The 20,873-nt window shown below is 37.7% G+C and overlaps 1 long non-coding RNA gene across 13 annotated transcripts in view; it reads right to left on the minus strand.

The window, feature by feature from the left end:
• The window catches only part of LOC135580240 (uncharacterized), a 77,914-nt gene continuing 57,041 nt past the window's right edge, over positions 1-20,873 (minus strand). For 6 of the 13 annotated variants that reach the window (XR_010474649.1, XR_010474650.1, XR_010474646.1 and 3 more), the window contains 8 exons: positions 20,613-20,698; positions 19,812-19,915; positions 17,556-17,678; positions 15,677-16,381; positions 13,709-13,838; positions 12,968-13,026; positions 9,158-9,278; positions 1-6,722 (listed from right to left, as the gene is read on the minus strand). This is a non-coding gene — a long non-coding RNA (uncharacterized LOC135580240). Of the gene's footprint in view, positions 6,723-9,157; positions 9,279-12,967; positions 13,060-13,708; positions 13,839-15,676; positions 16,382-17,555; positions 17,679-19,811; positions 19,916-20,612; positions 20,699-20,873 lie in introns of all 13 variants that reach the window. The other 7 variants (XR_010474656.1, XR_010474653.1, XR_010474654.1 and 4 more) reach the window with 7 other exon arrangements.

Below are 20,873 nucleotides of genomic sequence, written 5' to 3' on the forward strand. Positions count from 1 at the left end.
TCGATTGTACTCTTAATTTATTAGCCAATATTTCACTTTACATCATTTGAATGTAGCTTAAGAAAAGGCAGCACTTTTCTCTGAAGGCCTGATGTCCCAAATGGTCCATGTAGAAGCAGCTGAACATATACTACAAGGAGAAACCTGGATGTAAGACACTGAAGCTCCAGTTGACCAAGGGGAAGAAGATAAACAGCATGCAAACAATGGGCCAAATACCAACATAGCATCTGTTAAATCAAGTCTACATGTGCAGCTGGACAGAGCTGAGAACAGAGTTAGTTTTAGCCACTATGTCTTTCCACATCCTTTCATAGGACAGAGGTGGAAATGGTGGGCAGAATTTACCGGGTTCAAGAACATGACTTTGAAAACAATTCATAGTGAATGAACATGCATTAAAGCAAAAACAATTCTGATTGCTTCAGGTGAAGCATGGGCAGCCTCATTGCCAGTGCTGTGGGTCATTGGTATTCAGAAAATAGCCTCATTTTCTACGCCTCGTGTCCTGTGCAGAGGCTGTCGCTGTATATGTGCTGTGAAGTTTATGGCTATGGGGTTTTTCTAACTGTAAGCAACTCTGACACCCCACCTGCGCTGTGGCTTTCTCTTGTTCAACAGCAGATCTTTTTTCAGTAGGTGGTGTGAAAATAATTGTTTACAATTCTTCTTGGACTCACTTTTTTTCTGCAGATTCTGACTTAATCAGACACATTAACAAGGCCAAGTGACGTATTTTCTATCAGAACAACTTTGAGATGAAACAACCTCCTGTCAGGAGAAACTTGACCAACACAGGTAAGCTTCCAAGAAGTAGTTTACTCCCCAGACTGTTTTTGGAGAGAGGGAGGTTTTCTTTCTGCAAGACATACTACGGAATTTTTGTTTAAAAATGTCTGCTTTGCTTTCTAAACTGTGCTTTGCCCACAAATATTGCTGTGAAGAAATCCTTGTATAATGGTGAGGTCTGCTCTACAGAGATCCATATAGGAAAGACAGATGCTTCAATGACATTCTTCAGGTGTATTTTTTGGTTACTGGAGAGCCACAGAAATAGAGACAGTGCAATATGTAGCATCCTTTGCTCAGAGTGGGAGATCACCCAGCTCTGTGACTGTAGAGAGACAACAGAAAAGCAAAAATAATAAAATAGGAGGAAAGAGAATAAATGTAGGCAAGAAATTCTCAGGAGAGGCATTTCTAGTTCTTTAAGGGATTCTACTTCTTTAAGGGATTTTCAGCACACAGTCTGTAGAAAATTTTCATCCACATCCAAACTGGGCAGAAACTCCTTCCATGAACTGTCAGCATTAACCTGGAAGCAGCTGGAAGCAGCAGCACTCTCCAGGCTGCACCAGAGACTGGAATCAGGCATTTAAATAACACACAGAATTCGAGGAAGGACCCACAGAAGGCTCTCCGGTAATATACTGAACACCTTGTATACTAGTGCATCTGGGAGTGCCCTGCTAATGAACTGTATATAGCACACACAACATAAAGTATCAGTATGTACAGCATAAGTATTTATTGGACCTCTCTTGATTCGAGAAGCATATAAATGATAGCAGTTTAATTTATGGTTAAACTATAGCCTTTTCCTGGGGAGAAAAAAAAAAAAAAAACAAAAACAAAAGCAAGTGTATTTCAGATGGCAGCTGCAAATGTATCCTATGCTTTAGTTCTCCTTTGCAATGTACTCATTCATTCTTTGACCTTTCCCCGTAGCATCCTATTATTTTATTTCTCCAGGCAAAAAATCTGTGATTCTAGCCAGAGTCACTCCCTGGCATTCTCTTTTCAGAATTTTTCTTGAGAAGTGCTTTCCAATTTTTTAGTTTTAAAACCAAGAGCGTGACACTCATTTGAAGTTAGAGCTGGGCAAAACCAAAGTAGCAAAGAATACTCATTTCACATTTAGTGAAAGGCCCATGAAGTTTCTCAGCCCAAACAGCCACTGTATAAACCACTGAGACACCCAGGAGAGGTTTTTTTTTTAAAAAACAATCTACCAAAAGCTTGGGATATTTCCAAATGAATGCCAGTGAGGTCATCAGCCCCATAGTTTTTCATTAGGATCAAAATACCTAAATGCTATCTGGAACCTTTGAATGCCTTCTGCCTTAGCACTCATTGCTTATATGACAACTACTAAAACTGATCTGTGCTTAAAGTTTTGGTCCCAAATTCACTTTGCTTATCCATTTATAAGAGCCCATAGGAATTATGTTCTTTAATTTGCTTCCCTCTAAAGATGGATACCATTTTCATTTCCACCACTGAGGGTACAGGCTTTCTCGTCTTTAGTCAATGCCACTATTAAATACACAAATTAGACATTTTTGAAAAATAATAATAATTTTTTAAAAAATCAACCCTGTAGTCTTAGCTCAAGCATTTTTTTTAAATCTAGTTCTGACTGCCCGACGTTATTAACTGTGACTACAAATACCTTAAAATATGTCAGCAGAGTTATTTTCTTGCTGTGGTTAACAGCATTATAGAGGATTCAGCATCTAAATCTCTCAGCCCGTATTGTGTGTCAGAAGTGTGGGAAAGAATGGCTGGGGAGAATTGTGTGGAGCTTATCGTTGTAGAAGGGTGGATGCAATAATAATTCTTGTGTCTTGTCCTTCGCAGGAATGAGAGAGATTTTGTAGGCTGAATAGTGAAAAAGAAAGAAGAATAGGCCTTGTTTGACTATCATGGCAAGTGTCAAACCTGCTGAATAATGTAGATAATTTTTTGGTCATTTGAAGTGGAGAATAGTGTATGATTAATGTCAGTTACACTGTTTACCTTCCTTGTTTCTTTGTACACGTGCCGTGACAGCTTTCAGAGGTAAAAAAACTGTCACAGAACAGTGTCTTAAGCAAAGACTGGGTTACAGGATTTTGTTTGGCATTTGTTGCCATTTGTTTTTAAAACTCATTTTAAGTACCTTCCAAGAAAAACAAACATGTTGCAATCTTTTGTCTTTGGGGTAGATCTGTCATCAGTTGCATCTTTAGATACTTACTGGAATATAGATTAAAAACATGTGTGGTTATATACTCTCAATATCACAAGTGTCATTGTCCCTTAGAAATGTCTGATGGTTTCATCTTAGAATGATTGCATTCACTCTTTTTCCTTAGGTTATAGGTTGCGAGGTACGGTTTAATCTGTGTATGTAAGCACAGAATAATTGGAAAGGTCTCAAGAGCAGAGTTAGTCCAATCATCTTGTGTTTAGAAAGGACTCAGAATACTTCAATTAACCTCAACTGATGTTCAGGTCTTCTCTGTGATACTATATAGTACATCGCTACTTGTCCACTTTGAATGTCATCTCATTGAATCTTGACCATCTTTACAATTTAACAGGATCATTTTGAATCTTAATTCTAGCTTTAAGAATCCTCTTACCCTTGATCGTTTAATGTACACTGCAAATTTTACATGAGTACAGTCTTCCATCATTTAAGTTAATGAAAGCACTGACAGGTCTCTGAAATACCATCCTAGCTTTAAAGCAAAGTATTAAATCTTCTAGGAAAGTGTATTTTCAGCCACTTTGGTTGTATTGTTCATTAGTGCTAGTACATATTTTTCCGCTTGGTTATATGGATGCTCTATACATTTACCAGGGCAAAAATAGATGCCCCCTTCTGCATTTCTTTTTTTTTTTTCCAGTAAGCAAGTATTCTGTCAAATAACATATTGAGGCTTTTGTGGGATTTTTTTTTTTTACTTTAGTTGCTCAGGAGTAAAATATTTTAACACAATCAGTATATTTTTGTTCAAAAATTTTCTGTCTAATTCCTGTGCTGAGGTTGCAGGAAATAAGATGGCTTGATGATTTCATTGTTATGCCACAGTAGGTGATGGTAGATATGAATAATAGAAATCTTCAGTGTCTGTATAACCGTCCATGGAACAGATTTAATGCATTCATTAAGGCCGGTTTTCTGATAATTAATTTACATTTTGTATATTTGAGAGACTCAAAGAGAAAAGGTTTTTTTTTAATCGTGATTTTTAAAATAGTAATTTGATGAGATCGTAAGAATTTACTTGGAAGGAAGTATAATTAATTTCTGCATATACAGAACGTATAATTCCACAAGCCTAAATTTTATATCTATTTATCCTCTGTAATGTTTCGCAAAGGAGAGAGAAAAATACATGAAACGGTACAACAATAGGATCTTTTGGTCTCTCCCTGTCTTGTGACTGCTGATAAAAAATTTTCAGTGGAAAAATTGTTGAAGAAGGGAAAAGAGCTTAGGTCTATTTAAGAAGCAAGAATTTCATTATGAAAATATTCTGGATTCCATACTCTCTGTTAAACTTCCTTTTGTCCTTTCCATGTTGATTTATATTCTACCCTGTCCTACATACAAGATCTTTTCCTCAAACTGCGTTCAATAATACAGAACATTGTTTGAGGGAAGATTTTTCTTCTTCCTTTCTGTTGAATGAATGATGAAAAACTAGAATAACCCTCAAGGAAATGCATTTTAAGGAAAAATCTGGCGGGGGTGGGAGGAACAAGCACTGAAATGACTGCCGAGTAACTTCCTCCTACCATGCAAAGCGTCTTCAATAACCCAGAAATCTTGTCAAAGTCAAAACCGTGCTTCACTAGTACAGCACATCTATCTGGGATATCGTCAGAAGGCTTCCTGACAAATCTTTGGGGGGAAGACAAGATAATTAAGGAACTGACTTTAGAATGTGAGCTGTTAACTTGCGCACTGAGCTCAGTGGAGCAGGCAACTTGTAAATGTCACCGGCAAACCAGCTATTTATTAGTTTGAACTGACACACTCTAACTTTCCAGTAAGTAGTGAGAAAATACTCCCTATCACTTGAGACATTTAAAAACGCAGCAGATTGTACACAGCCTGAAAAATATTCTCTTGAGCTGAATGCTCTTATGGCAGCAATGGGAGTGATGAGATGAACAGTTTCAGTCTTCCCCTTCTGTTTTTGTCCCCCTGCTTTCCTGCCACCACCTCCAAGATGCTGTTGTTTTTCTTTTCTACAGTCAAAATTGTTTCCAGAGCGTTATAGGGTAAGTGGGCAACTCAGCTTTACAGTAATGAGTACACAGAGAATTCGATGACCTAGTGGCCAGAGAACAAAATAATGGGAGCACTTTTAAAAACAAATATTGACTTTTTTCCCTTCTTGCTTACCAGCTAGAGACTGGGATGTGAGAGAAAGCAATCACAGGCTCATTCCCAAACTGTCCAGATGAAAAAGACCTGTAGGCTACTTTGCTTATTGCCATAACTCTCTGGAATTGCTTCGTGCCATATATTTGAGTACTATATTCAGGCTAATTTGCCATAACTTTCCACTAGAAACCTATTCCATACCCTTATAAATCTCATCTCTGGCTCTTCCCGCAACTCCCATCCTGAAAAACTCAGACCATATTTTCACTTGTCCATTTTCATTCTGAATCAGAGATGCTGCCTGAAATATTTAAAGGCTAAGGACCTTAGCAAGCACTAGAGAATGCTGTCCAGGCTGTTCCTGTCATTTTCTTTGCTCTGTGGAGGATCTGACATTGTAATAAGAATTTCAGACAAGCAAGCAAAAATGATCTATATGACAGGACTATCTCCTATTCTTATCTCCAGGAGATAACGATCTTTTTACCAACAACTGGGAAAGGATTATTTAAAATGCACTAAAAGAGAAGTGCCTTGTAAGACCCTTGATTCTTTCTATCATATTGGAGAAATAACCTTTACAGAATGTAGAGAAGAAACAAAATTTTAAAATAATAATTTCAAATGTATGATCCATTGACACCTCATTGAGCCCTCATTTAAATCAATGAGAAGCCTTCTGTCTTTTATAGGGGAACTGAATCTGACTCGACTGGAAGGTAAATTCTGATTCAAAGCTGTTAAGGGTAGGAGCATAAAAGTCCTAGGTTAGAAGCTAGTTTGGAATTTCTCTTCCATTTCAGCATTAATTGTGAATTGAAATTAAAATATTTTGTGGTTTTCATCCAGATGTTTCAGATAGTGTAGTTCATCAGCTAATTTTCAATATTGTAGCCTTAATACAGGTACTGAATCCTGCTTTTATACACCGTAGCAGGAATCCTTGTAAGTGTAACTAAAATATAAAGAAAGCACTGTTTCTCTGAGCAAATGGTGTTGAAGGTGTGCCATGTTGGAAAAACGGCACTCTTTGTGTGTGTATTGTCACTTTAGAGCTCTCTCTTGGTTCTCTCTCTTTATTCCACACAAGAATGGTATTAATAGCCTCAAGCAATCTCTGTGTGCCTTTTCAATCAGAAAAAACATCTTGATTTGTATACTTATATAGCACAGGCCAAGCTGAAGTGAGAATTTATTTCCTGGAGAAAACAGATTCAATGTGAAAGGTGATCCTCAAAAGTTTCACAGTTTCATTGCCTTGGATAAGCACCAAGAAATGTAGCTGCTTATTCAAGCGGGTCTACCATGCATCTGAGAGCTTCAAAGTCATGGAATGTTCTGTACACAGGTTCCTTTTTCAAGGCAAATTTACATATTAGAAGTATTAAAGCAGGATTACTAGGATAACCATCAAACCCACACATTCAGTACCCAATACCTCATTGTGTATTTCTTTGTGGTCCAAAAGTCTGCCCAGCCCAGAGCCTTCAGTTCCTGTCCCTCAATAGTGACCCCTGCAGCTGTTTACACTTTGCAGTCCTCCAATGGTGATACTTCGCTGTGTACACAAAAATAACCAAAAACCAGAACCACAATGTTAACAATATATTCACCAGCCTTTTAGAACACTAAAAAAAAATTACCAAAAAAAAATGTTTATTACAAAGTTCAGCGTATGTTCATTTTTCCTTGTCATACATTTGTTCGTAATTAATATCATTCCTGAACCTTGAAATGAGTGCAAAAATAGAGAACACAGTGAGTAAGTTGTATGGTCATCAGCTTATTGTTTGGAGGTCTGAGAGCTGCCTAAAAGGATGCTCTACTGAGAATACTCTCCAACATGAGAGACCAACAGGAAAACAGCTATTATCTCAAGAAATCTTCAGGAAGGAGGGTGTGTCTTTGAAATAACTTTTAGAGACCTTCAATAATTCAATACCTCAGCCTCTGGTCACCGAGGTAGTAGATCAGGAAATAAATGTTCATAAGCCCTTTTGAAATACCGTTCTTCCATAACAGCAGTGCACTAAAATGTATGGTGTATGGCAAACAAAGGATGGATTAGTATGTGACCTAATGATTACACAGAACAAAAGAGGGGAAAAACATTGCACCACCTTTCTGTAAGGGAAAAACATTGCACCACCTTTCTGTAAGTTCAATTTATCCATGAAATAACAATTGCATTTTGTATTTGCATTTCCATTATACAGAATAGCCTGCCTTCTGACTTACCAGCACAGTGGTGGTGGTCTATTTATTTAAGCTGGATGGTTTGCTTTTCACAGTGTGACCAACTGGTATAAAATAGGATTCAATAATGTGAACATTTCACAGTAAATAAATTGCATTAATATAACAATATAAAAACTGTGCTCAGCAGTTTCTCTAGGACAAGGTTGGTTCTAGAACTATACACGCAGCTTTGTGTACACACTCGCTTGGAGAACTATGAAGGTCACATCTCGTTACGAGACGTAATACAAAATACACTGTAGGATTTTCACTTAGGGTTTTGTTTACTCCTCATTGAGAAGAGTTACATGTTTGACTGCTTTCAAAAAGAATATTTCTGTAGCTCTATTTCTTGCTTATAATCACTATTGTGTTAAATCTTGCAAAATCTTGCAGTGATGGACTACACAAGGAATAGAAGAGTGTAGGTGTTAGCTGAATTTGAAAGTCATTCAATGCAGAGATCACACATCCCCCCACCCCTCCCAAAAAAAAAAAGGATTCAGAAAGCTTCTCTTGTTATTAGATATTTTGACCTGATTGCCTGGCAGATGTAGCACTCCCTATGCAGAATCTCCTCTGTGGGTTGGTGTAGAAGACAAATGTTCTTTGTTCCATTTCTTTGAGCTGTCAGAATCGGGTTCCCCTCCTCCTTATTTGCTCTTCTCTGGTTATAGGATATCCACACTCTCGTGCGAAAACCCTTTCAGTAGTCTGCTATGGAGGCAATCAGCAAAACCTCTGATTCTACATCCTAAGCAGGTCTTTTTCAAAGAACATAAGACTAAATCTCTGTTCAGTAGTCTGTCACCTTTTCTGCCAGTAAATCGTTTATAACGGAGCTACAAACATCTGAAAATAAATGAGGAGACACTCAACTGGTGTCATGACTATTGTTCCTTATGTCAAGTGATATGAACTGGCAACAACTGCTACCGTGTGGCTCTGAATTTGTTATAATAGTCAATGGCAGGGCCTTGTGGAAAGTGAGCACTTCCATAATGTGCTCCTTCGACTTTGTATCTCCTCTATTTCTCATGCAATGCTTCCAGTCTGTAGCCCAGTTTGACACCAGCCAGTTATTTCTTGCATTTTGCTGGCAATAAATAGTATCTCTATAAAACCCATGCTATTCAGCAATGATAACGTCCCTCAGAGAGAGAGACAGTGCATTACTTTACTGATGCTCAAACTTATTTGGCGCTCGCAATACAACTTAGTTTTTATATAGTGCTTAGAGAATTATTTTAGCATTTTGATTGAGTTTCATAGAAACCCTAGATTTTCCAGTATGAATAGAAAATCATTGTTGAAGGGAAGAGCACAGTGAGGTCATGTCTTAGTTTGAAGGATAACAAAAACAAAATGAAAAAAAACATGTGCCTGCTTTTAATGCTCTCAGCTGTCTTCTTTCTCCTTGACTCCTTTGTAACAACTGCAATCTTTTTATTTCTGATCTAGTACTGAGGAAGAAGAAAAGCCACTTGAAAATGTAGTGCTTGAATATGGATAAGCAGGAATTATTTGACTATTTGCATGTTTGTAAAAGTACCTCAAACACTTAAGTTAGAAAAACATGTCATTGTGTTTTTAACTCTGTGTTATTCATTAATGCAATAGAGTAGGTTAGGATGTTGAAATCAAACGGTCCAAGTGCTCCAGATCTGTTGGCATATGCCTGATTTAATGTTTCTCACATCTGTAGTCGCTGAGTGTGTGAGCACTCAGTAGGGAGCATCAGACCTGCCCACTTACCCTGAGATTTTGGAAGAAGTTCCTCCACTGCGAGTCTGGTCGCCTTCTGCTCACATAGCCCTGAGGGCTTCATGTGCCTGTCCTTGACCACGGTTCATCTGCAATACTGCAGCCTGTGGGTCTGTCAGGAATAACAGAAGGTAAAATGAGTTTCCAGACCTTTACAGACTTCGATAGGGCCAGAATTACCATGCACATATGTTTAGAGTTACGTTTTTGTGCTGTTCATCACTATTCTGCTTTTTGTAATATAATGGATATGCACTATCCCAAAGGAAAAGGTGTTCTAGAAACAATTTGATAGATTTATTCTGTCTTATGCATGATTTCCAGAGGTCTCTTCGAACCCCAAATGTTCTGTGATTCTGTGATCTGTTCCCCAGATTCTTGTCTAAATTCATCATGTGCTTATATAATAAAATGTTACCTATACTTATGCATACTTGTAACAGTATTTTATTATGAGGCATTCATGCTGACCTCTTTTTCATATATAATGCTTAGAATGATTAAACCTGTAAAATAATATTTAAGTCAAGCCACTTCTGTCATTTTTGAGAATATATTTCTGCTTATTCCATAAGCCTCTAGAGCATTAAATCTGTAACAAAAAGTGATGGGAAGCATTTTTATATTTTCATCTCTCTCAAAAAATAAGCTATGTACACTCTACACACACCCTTTTCTACAGTGCATGAACGCTGACAAGCTGCCCTTGTTCTTTCTTTGACACTGAGTACATCCAGGGTGAAATAAATAAATAAGAAGAATGAAAAATACTGTTGCTATATTTGAATTTATCATTAGCAAGACAACGAGATCCTTCATTCTCTGCTGATTACAATTAATATGAAAGGGTAGAAATTATAACAAACAAAAAATTTCTCTCACATTATGCATGAGCATTGAGCTGATTTCATTCTCATGTTCCACGACATCCACACAATAGTCAGAAAATTTGAAACAATTAAGCATAATAGAGATCTAAATATGTAATTTTTATTTTTAAGTCACTGCTAAATTACAGCCTTTAAAATGGTGGAATTTCCTCAGCGCTCCTGTTTGTTTTCCGTAAAGAAACCAAGGAATTTATGTATCGTTTTAATTATACGTGACCTTTAAATCTATTTTTGTGCATATGTGTCACCTCTTCTGCAAGGGTAAAACGTAGTTTTTCCTCACAGTTTTGTCTTCAAATACCATTTAAGATAAAGCAGAATGGGCTCTTGACTGCCCCTTCAGCTTTGTAACAGATTGACTCCAAGACCAGCACTCCCCAGACTGGCTTTGCTCTCCTTCCATTAATGCTGCTGAACTGTGATAAGTATCCCCAGGTGAGGATCTGGCCTCCAGTTTTTGAGAGAGAAGTAGCTACAACACAGCAAAAGTTTTGAAACATTCACTTTGAATGTTTGAGACCTTCTGAAACAAACACTTTTTTTTTCCCTGTGACAGTATCCTCCTGCCTGGTGACTCTTGTGCTGACAGTAAACTAAATATTGAACACCCCTTCAAGGGATTTGCCTTTTTACTTCTGAGCTTTTCAAAAAAACTGATAAAATGTCTAATTATTTGAATAATCAAGGCAATGAATATTTGATCACTAACATCACAGATGCAGACATAATTCAAGAGTTGAGGTATGTGCTTAATATTGCATTACTCATACATGAAGAAAATTATAATTTCCTTCAAAATGTGTTTGTTAAAGGTATTTTTCCTCTGTCTTTTGGAACAGCAGAGTGGAGAAATATTGGGAATTAATTTGTATATATTTATTTATTTATCCAAAACTGCTTGTGTCATTTGACAAGCTATTGGATGAAACAAAACAGTGGCCAGTTAAGTAAAATAACCTGAAATTTGGACACACATCTTCACAGTTTCAGTAATGGCCTGAAGGCCAACTAGACATTGCAATCAATATTACTTGCTCGATAAGCACGGATGCTGGATTATCTGTTTGGTGTCAATGAAGTAATCTTATGTCTGTTTTTGAGTGAGATGATAGACTGAGAAGTGAGTTTGGGACAATATCATTGCCAAAGGCTGGGTGTTTCTGCTTGCCTTTCTCTTCCCAACATCTACAAGATCTGCCAGTTTAGTCCTAATCCCCGTTTCATCCCTCCAGGCTCATAATCACAGCTAGCACTGATCAGTAACAAACACAATTCAACCTTGACGTGGCCTAATACTCAAGCTGAAGCTAGCAAGAAAACAGAAGAACCATTTCTTATTTAAAATTTCAAACATACCTTATGCACTTCACGACCTTCCATGAAGAGCAGTTGCTACCCACAGAGACACTGTCAGTTTTACAAAGCCCTGTGCATTTACCTGCCCTGACAAGCTGTTCATATCAAGATGCTATGTTATTTTGGCTGCAGATAATTAAAATAATTAACTACTATCTATCAAGATATAGAGAAATGCAAAGGCAGAAAGTTCACTTAATTGAGCCCCATCTGATTTAGGAATGTGGGTTTGGTTGCTTTATTCTCCTCCCCTCTGCAGTCTCTGGAATAAATCTTCATTACAAATAAAACCCAACACAGTCTCACTCTATTACCTCTAAGAAGAGACGTGTTTCAGGACTGGGTTCACCATGCAGATCCCTTTACTCAGGCAGAATAATACACAGCAAGTGTAACGCAGTACAGAGATAGATGAGCAACGCACTGTGAGGTCAAAATCCAGTTCATGATACCCCTTTATATCGATTTAATCAGTTTCTCATTCGTGAGTATTTTTACTGATGATATCTCTCGTTATGCATCTCCCACTAACTTTTAATCTACTTTGTTAATTAGGTTATGAATATACTGATCACGACTACAAGCTTCATTTATTAGCAAAAACGTTACGTATTTTTAGTGTTATATTTGAACTTTTTCTGGTCTGAATATCCTCACTGTGCAGTATCTCAGATGTCTGAGTGATCGCCGATGCTCTTTAGTGGACTGCAGACATCATCCTCCTCATTAATCTAAGTAACTGCTTACCAGTCATATTCTCCAGTACCCCATCATTTCTGATACACAGCAATAACACTTAGGCTTTCTACTTTCTTAAAGCTACATAGCAATATTTCAACCTATATACTAAACTGGATCCTCAAGCAAAAAATACATCTAGTGAGCTCCATTTATGTAAAGATATTTATAGGGAATGGTATCACAATACTCCATTATTTAGTAGAGTTGGTTGTAAAGCCAGAAAAATATAAAAAATGTGTAGTATTTTAAGTTCTGACTCTAGAAGCTTCTTTCTTTTTAATGGTTACATATTATCTTAACCTCCCATTTGAGTGTCCTGTTTGTTGACAAAGCTAATTTCTTTTTCTTTTCTTTTTTTTTTTTTTTCCCAGAGAGCAAAGAACTTTTAAAAAAACAAAACAAAACAAACACCCAAAAAAAATCACCCAACAATTTTTATTTAAAAGTGACTTGTGTTCACTTTGTTCAAATAAAATTTAACAGAAATGGAAATTCATAGCACCCCCTGAGAAGGTAAATCTTCCCATCTTCCCAAGGCTTCTACAAATGTACAATTAGACAAAGCAAGCTAATAGCCTCATTGCTTTTAGGGAAATTAATATAAGGGCCTGTAGCAGTGTCATTTGGCTACCATATCCACTCACTAACCCTGCGCAAAACTGAATGAGAAAGAAGGAAAAAGGTCATCTGCATTATGTTGACCTAATTGTCAGTTAAGACTGAAATATTGCAGGGTTTTCTTCTCTATTATTATATCTATGGTGAATAAATAATTAAAGTGAAAGGATAAAGAGATTAAAGGAGGATTATTTACCCAAAGAACTCTTCAGTTTCTTGATGGTAGACTTCTTCATTGGAAAAAAATCTCTACATCTGCGGAACGATAGCTCAAATTGTAGATACGCTCTATCAGAGACAAATCTTGCTTTAAAAAAGGCAACACAATTACTATTGTAATTTTTACTGTTAAGAAATAATTGCAAATTGCACTTGTGCCTGGACCTCAACTTGGAGATCAAAGACCAACTGTAATAAGAAATTATCTCTTAAAATGAAGCTGCCCCATTCTAAGGAATACTTAAAATAGAAATGGGCAGTGCAGAGGAGAAATTACAGCATTAACAAAACCTGCAAAAACGCTAACCATAGAATTTGAAGCATTATCATAAGAAAAAAAAAATCAAGATTCTTAGGCATAACTTAGCTAAAAGATGAGGCAAGGAAAGTAGCCAGCAGATGTTTTAAGGGAAATACTTAGAACTGAAATACACAGAAAAGAGCTGTGAAGCATTGCATAAATAGGAGAGATGAAATCAAGTGAAAATTTAAAAAAATAAAAAAGGTATTTGACAGCAAGTGCTGTGGTTTTGCTTCATTATGGTTTCCCAAGGGAAACAGTAAAATACAAAACAAACTGAACAAAAGCACAACACAATGTACTGCAGAGGAAGTGCAGTAGTCAGAAATGCACATGAGAGCATTTCCATCCCTGAATTCCCGGTGTTCTGACTGGTGTTTCACTGTGATCCCTTTTTTCCCCTCTGGAAACACTAACCTCTCACCATACAGTGATCCCAAGAGATGGCGCGCATTTCTGAAAAACCTGCTTGAGAGACTGATGTAACCCGCCAGTCTGTGCTGTTCAGCACCGCCAGTTGTGTCCAGAGTCCTTCTTGAACTGCTCTCTGAAAAGATACGAAGATACTTGAAAATGCCTGGTAATTCCCCTGGTCTGTTTTTATAACTGAATGGAAAAATCTTTTTTAACATTTCACATAGATTATTAGAAAAAGAATTTATGGTGCTAAGTAGAGCCTTAAAATACCTTGACTGGAGTCTTCAAAATGACAAACACCTGTCTTATCACTCACACCAAGAATATGTTTCCACCACAAAACATTATAAAATTATAATTTGTGAGGTTCTGAAAAAGATGAGACTAGTAAAAATCATCACATAATTGACGTATTAATATTCTAAGATCCATGTAGCTTAATAAGACTGAGACTTTGAGAATGAAATGAAAGCATAAAACCCAAGAAGGGATGTCATGAGCCTAACATGCAATTATTAATTTAAAAAAAACCACAGCTTTAAGGCTCTAACTGTTTCTCTGTCAACAGAAATGCAAGGAGAGAATGTAAGTACACACTGTTAAAAACAAGAGCAGCTCAGCACTGGAGATGTCTAGAAAATGAAACCCTCTAATAATGTTCAAGGTACAAAATAATTTCATCTAGCATTGCAGTTTCACACAAAGGCTCAGACAGACTTTGAAAGAACTTTCCAGAGATTCCACAGCTCTGCAGACCTGAGACCTCCCAGCTGGCCCAAGATGAAGGACCAAAAAGCCTCTGATGTTCCTGCTTTCAGGCTCTCAACACAAGGGAAACACCACTATGCAAAAAAAAATTGATGTAAAAATCCTGAAACTTAAAAAAATAATTGGTGCCCATTCCCCACTGCCCACACACAGCCAAAGAGGATCAGGTTTCAGAGGGCTGGGGCTCTGCCAGCCGCCCTTTGCAGAGGTGACCTGCAGGCAGGGCTGCCCGCGGGCTTCAGGAAACTCCTCGCTGAGATGCCTCAAGGAAGAAGCTGCCTTGGAGCCAAAAGTGCTTCAAAGCCTTTCCCAGGGCCAACGGATTCTCCCCTTTGTAGAAGGCAAGATGCTTAATGAATCATAGCTCAGAGCTGTATTTCCAGATACAGGGATGTTTTTCATGAGTTATTTCAATTTCTGGGATATAGCTGGGTGGTTTTTTTCAACAGAAGACTATTCTGTCTCACAAGGTCTGTCCAATCTCTTTGCTGTCTCCGTTCTGTAAAAGTGAGCTTAACGCTTGTGAGTTGCATTATTTTTTTAGCAGTTATCTCAAAAAAAAAAAAAAAATCTTCTACATAAAAAAAGCAGAAGTTGCGTAGCTAAGAGCAACATGATCAGTTGTGTAAAAATTGGAGAGTTTCTGACAGTAAGTGCCCTGAAAGTCTGTGTTTGTAGCATGGCAGGGAAGGAGGCTCTCGCTGCAGCCGGTGTGGTAAAACAGAGCTCCTGTGGCTTCACCCGTTTATGTGGGTGGGAAAACCTGGGCAGGAGACACACAATTGTGTGATGCCTCATTGTGTTTGGCCTGGATTGCCAGCCTAATTCAGAGTAACCTGGATGTTACAGAGGTGTGAATTGCAGGAAAAGCTCCACAGTGTGAAGAGATAAAAAGCTATTTCTAGACCAGATCTCTCTCCTGTGATGGGCCATGAACACTTGTTCAGCAAGCAAACTCCTGCAGAGTTCACTGAGGGGACAGGCTGGAGACAGGCTTTGGATCACATTTATGCAGCTGATAAGCAGAAATTTGATCTCTAAGATACTTGCCTGTTCAAACCACACAGATACTGCAAGGTGAGAGGCCGTAGTGTAAATTACTTTTCTTAAATTACGTGTATATAAGAGAGGGAACAAATAGGAAGAACTGCAGTTATACAGAAGATACCCCAAGAACCAGGGAGCTACAGAAAGACTTACGTGTGACAGGGCCTCCTTAGAGAGCTTTGCAGGAATTAGGGAGCAGGGAACTTTTTTTCCTCCAGCGCATCTGAAATAGAGAATCTCAGGCAACAAAGTAATAGCTTTTGTTTAATAAAAGGTAATTCTATTCTTAATTAATCTGAGAAAGCAGCTGTAGAACTATTCAAAGCACAGTGGAACACTATACAAATAATACTTGGACAACAAAGGGAAAGTAAGGCATGTCTAATGCGAGAGAGGATATTGCTAGAGAAGCTCAAGTACTACTATAGCCTTTTGTTGACTTTTTAATAGTGACTACAATTGTAGAACAAGTTTATATGCTATGAATAAAATTCAGCTAGCCTGCTAGTCTATTTTTCTTGCCAATAAATACTCCAAAAAATATTAATCTATGTGGCAAGTAGTATTTAATCCATGCATTTTTCCAGATGATGGAATTACAATAGGGACTCATTAGAGGAACTTTCATGTGTTCAATGCAGCATTTGTTATTCCTGACTGTCCTTAGACATCTACCATCACCTGTCCAACAGTGGGTGAGCCAGAGGAAGGACAAAGCCAGAGCCCAGCTGGAGAAGAGTTGTGTTGGCACAGGAATCTGACATCTGAACCCCACAGCTGGACAGCCACCTATGCCACAAGTTCCTCTCTGAGCTTAGAAAAGTGGACCTGGAGCAGAATCTTGCAGGTTTTGGTCTTCTGAAATGAAACAGAGGAAGCACATCCTGCTTAACATCCGAAACAATACTTAGTTGCTTTTAGTGACATATTTACCTAACATTTACATGTTAATGCCACATAAGACTGGCTTCAGATGGCCTAAGCAATCTGTGGTTCAGTTGATAGTCTGAGTAATGTTTCTGCTTACTTGGTATTGTGCTCAAAGACCTTCATTCTTGCAAGAAATAACTAAGCAGTTTCATGTTGAACCCATTCCTGAACAGAAGGGGACACACACTGGTATTTCTTAACATGACTTGACTGTGAATTTATTTCCTTGTGCTGGATTCAATCTAAGTAAATATTTTTACATCCGATCTAGTTGAGTTACTGCTTAATCTGAGCTGAAATCTAAGAAACCAGAGGTGTGAGATGAGGATTTTAAAAACATTATTTTGGAGAAAAAGTCCAGCTGAAACTAGCCCCCTGACTTGGTTTAGCAGAGTCACATCTGCCAAACTGCCCTTCTTATCTGTGTGTCACTGGGAGGCAAGAGGGAGCAGTTGCTAAATGTTGCTCCTTGGAAAACCACACAAGTATAATAGAAATTCTAATAGTTGGTACTTTAAGGCAGTCAAAAGGGCTTTGAAGAACTTTCTTATTTCTTTTTTTTTTTTATTTATTTTATTTATGATCAGTCCTTTTCTGTGATAATTTGTTAAAAATACAGAGAGGTCTTCAGAATAAATCTACGTAGTTTAGCTGCCTTCAGTCGGTTCCTGACAATTGAATTGAGTTGAATTTCTAGGTTTGTAATTTAGAGCATGAGAACAGCCATGTCATGTCTGGTCTAGGCCATTAGCCACTCTGCAGTAGTGACCAGTACTGCATAGCTAGGGAAAAACGCAAGGATAAGTCTTGGTGACTGAAGCAGAGATTGTACCTTCTAAATCCTTGATCAATTCTTTTTTAATTCCATCAGTTTGGCTGCTGGCCTTTTACCTCAGTATATTTCTGGTTCATAGCCATGAATTCAACTAGATATTTAACTAGCTAGTTTAACTAAACTAACAGTTTATCTAGATCATAGAAAATTATCTCCTGATTGCTTCGAACCTGATACCTAAACAGTCCATTTGTTGTCCCCTAGTTCTATTTTGAGAAACAACAAAAAATCTTTTCTATTTACTTCTTCATTTATGATTGTACAAACCTGTCTCGTACCAACTTCAGTTATCTCTTTTCCAGCTCAAGGCTTGCTTGTTTTTTCTTTTCTCTTGACAAGCTATTCAATATATTTGCTCATCATTCTTCCTGACTTGTGTTCTTTTATTTCCTGTTTCAAGATGAGAACAGATCTAAATAAATACTACGCAGACCCCTTACTTTCTTTGAAGACTGTAGTGATTTTTTTTTTTTTTTTTAATAGTGCTGTATAAAAATGACATATGTGAAATACAAAGAAATTTGCTGAAGAATTTCAACACTGAAGATTAAGTAAATATGATTTTGCTCTGTATACTAAATCTGCTGATGAAGAAGCTAAGAGCTAAGTTCTCATCAGTGTCAGGTACAGTAGCTAGCTTGCCTGCTTTCTCATGCTGGGGATAATTCTGCCTTGGAGATGTTACTTGTTGGTATCTTTTTTCCATGACAGATGTTTAAACTGATACTTCCTTACATGACAAGAAAGAAAATAGACCTAACATCAGTTATGTTTGATGGAAAACCCCTAACATCACTAGAACCAGTACAGAGTCCTTTATCTTACCTCTCAGACAGTAGTTTGGCAGCCCTATATATGATAATGTAAGAATAATTGCTTATTACATTTGTGCTGTAACATACAAGCATTGTGTAATTCAGCGTTAATGTCTGACAACCCAGCTGTCATCTTTCCAAAAATACTTTCTGTCTATACTACTAGAGCTGCTACTTCAAATCAAAAGAAGAGATTCTGCTCTGGGGCATTTTGACAGGGTGCTATCTTTTGAAAAGACAGATGTTTGTACTAGAGCTGTCTGATAGTTTTAAGGCTTATGCACTTGTTTCAATAAATAAGTGCTAAATTACTTGCCAGATCCTGAGTTGAAGTTCAGGCTAGGATGCCTTCTAGAGAAATATGTCAGTGACACACAAAACTAAGAGCAGTGTGTTCACAAAAAAAGTTTCAAATCAACTTTAAAACAACATGGAAAACCAAGAAGCTCTGGCTTTAAGGCTTATATATGTGAAAGGACACTAGGAATGTATGAAATAAATGGAGTTGCTGTTCTCCGCTCTTCTCCATTCCCCAAGAGAAATACTTCAGAGGGAGGGCGAATAATTCCTGACCTTATAAAGGAATTTATTATTTGAAGTAATACGATAGTCGTTATTGACCCAACTTTGATTTGTAAGCTGATGATGAAATTAATTTGGCCTTTGGTATAACCACAATTAACTTCTCCAGAAGGGAGGTGATATGATGTCTTGCAGTAAAAAACATCTCTCAGCAAGGAGCAGCACAGGGCCTTGCATGTTGTTTAAGACTTGAATAGACTTACGTCAGACTGAAGCTGTTAGTCTGCCTCTGGCTGGTCCTCTGCACAGGGTGGAATTTCACCTTGGAGGATAATTTATGGAAATTATTTTGCATCAGAATGACTATTATCTGATGCGGGAGTTCGGTTCCTCATTCAGTTCAGATTCCAGATAATGGACAAAACAAAGAACTGGAGGATGACAGTGATTGAACACGTTTAAGATTCTTTGTTTAGAAAGTCTAGTTAACCTGCCACTGCTAAATGAATATAGGTGTTGTGTCTGTGCGTACTGTAAACTCTGTCTTATATTAATAAATGGAAGTAGGATAAACTACTTGAGCTTTAAAACTACTCAAAAGGGAACACGTGAAACACATCCCTCCCTTGTTTAATCTAGTGATTACTTATTGAATGAAAGGGTGGGGAGGAGGAAAGAGGAAAAAAAGCAAAATAGGGATCCTGTTTTTTTTTTTAATATTCTGAAATTCAGTCTTCTGCCATTAAATTATCAGAACACCAACCTGAGGACTCTTATTTGGGGAAACCTGCTCGGTAGGATCACTTGAAGTCATTGTGGGATTACAGATAAGCAAACATACGACAAAAAATTCAGAAGATTAATATGAAAAGTGGGGAGACAGTTGAACAAAAGAAAAGTACAATGCTATTTATATAACTTAATAAATATATATGTATGTCTATGCATGTATGCATATATATACAAAAAACTTATGAAACATCAAACTTGCAAGCTGTTCTGTACAGAGATTTTACATCTATATAATCTAATTCTTGGGACAAATAAAAACTACTTTCAGTGGAACAGCTTTGCAAGTTAGAACCTAACAGTATTTCTCCTTTTGCCAGCTGGTCCATCTTGTTCAGTTAACTACAAGCTTAATTTTAAGTTTGGGCAATTATGAAAATGAAATTAATGAAAATACCTTTGTTGTCTGGTGCTGGAGCTCTGATACAGTCTGATGGTCTCTGCCTTGCTAGGAGCTGGAGAGGGTCACGGGCATTGGCAGCTGCTCATTGATTCCAGGTACTGGAAGAAAATTTTGTTGGAACAATTTTTTCTTTGCCCAAACAAGAATTTTGCATATGTATATTACATTTGTCTTTCCCCTTATCTTCTTTAAATTACACTTCTCCCATTGTATCTCCTGCCCCAGCTCTAAAACCTGAAGCAAAGTCTCCGTAGCTGCTGGCTTGGAGGCTCCTGCAAATACCACCCTCTATGCACATGCCGAGGGCTACACACTTCTTCTATGTTGCTTTGGTATTTTTTTCATAATTATTTGTGGCCCATATTTGCAAGCAAGCAAATCATCATCAGCAGATAGTTATCAGGGCAAAAACTATTGGTAGTTTTTACTTTTCCTTTGACCAGATCTTTAAAGGAATAAAAGAAGCTTTCCATAGTGAAAACTGTAGGTATTCCCTGGGGAGAGAGAGAAAATAAAAATGAAGCATTTAAACATTAAACCACTTTCTTCTTTGTGTGTTAAAAGTTGAAAAAAAAAAAGCAGATGCCTTTTGTATGAGCTGGAGGATGCACACAAAGATCACACAACACACTCCACTCACTAAGGCATCTTTTGTCAATCCGATCAGACCAGATCTAGTGCAGAGCAAACCCCAAATGTGCGTGATACAGACCCCACCAGCACCAACTGTTCTGCTCTGTAGATTCACTCCTATTGCAATACACTCCCTGGCGATGGAGACCAGCCAGTGCTCACCTGTGCTGTTCCCTGCGCAGGGGTGACCTCCAGCTACCTGTTTGCAGGGGCTGAACACCTCAGTGGAAGCCATGGTCGTACAGGTGCTGTAAAACAGGAATATTAAAGAGCCAGTGCATTTGTTTGTCTTTGAACAATAGCAACATTTTGAGATAAAAAAATGGCTTTTGAATTTCTTTAGGGCAATCTACTAAAGGAGCTTTATGTCAAGGATCTGCTAACAGTTGGAGATATTTGAAAATGCACCCTCTTACTTTGGTT

The sequence above is a fragment of the Columba livia genome, chromosome 9 (genome assembly GCF_036013475.1).
Source record: "Columba livia isolate bColLiv1 breed racing homer chromosome 9, bColLiv1.pat.W.v2, whole genome shotgun sequence".
Taxonomy (NCBI): Eukaryota; Metazoa; Chordata; class Aves; order Columbiformes; family Columbidae; genus Columba; species Columba livia.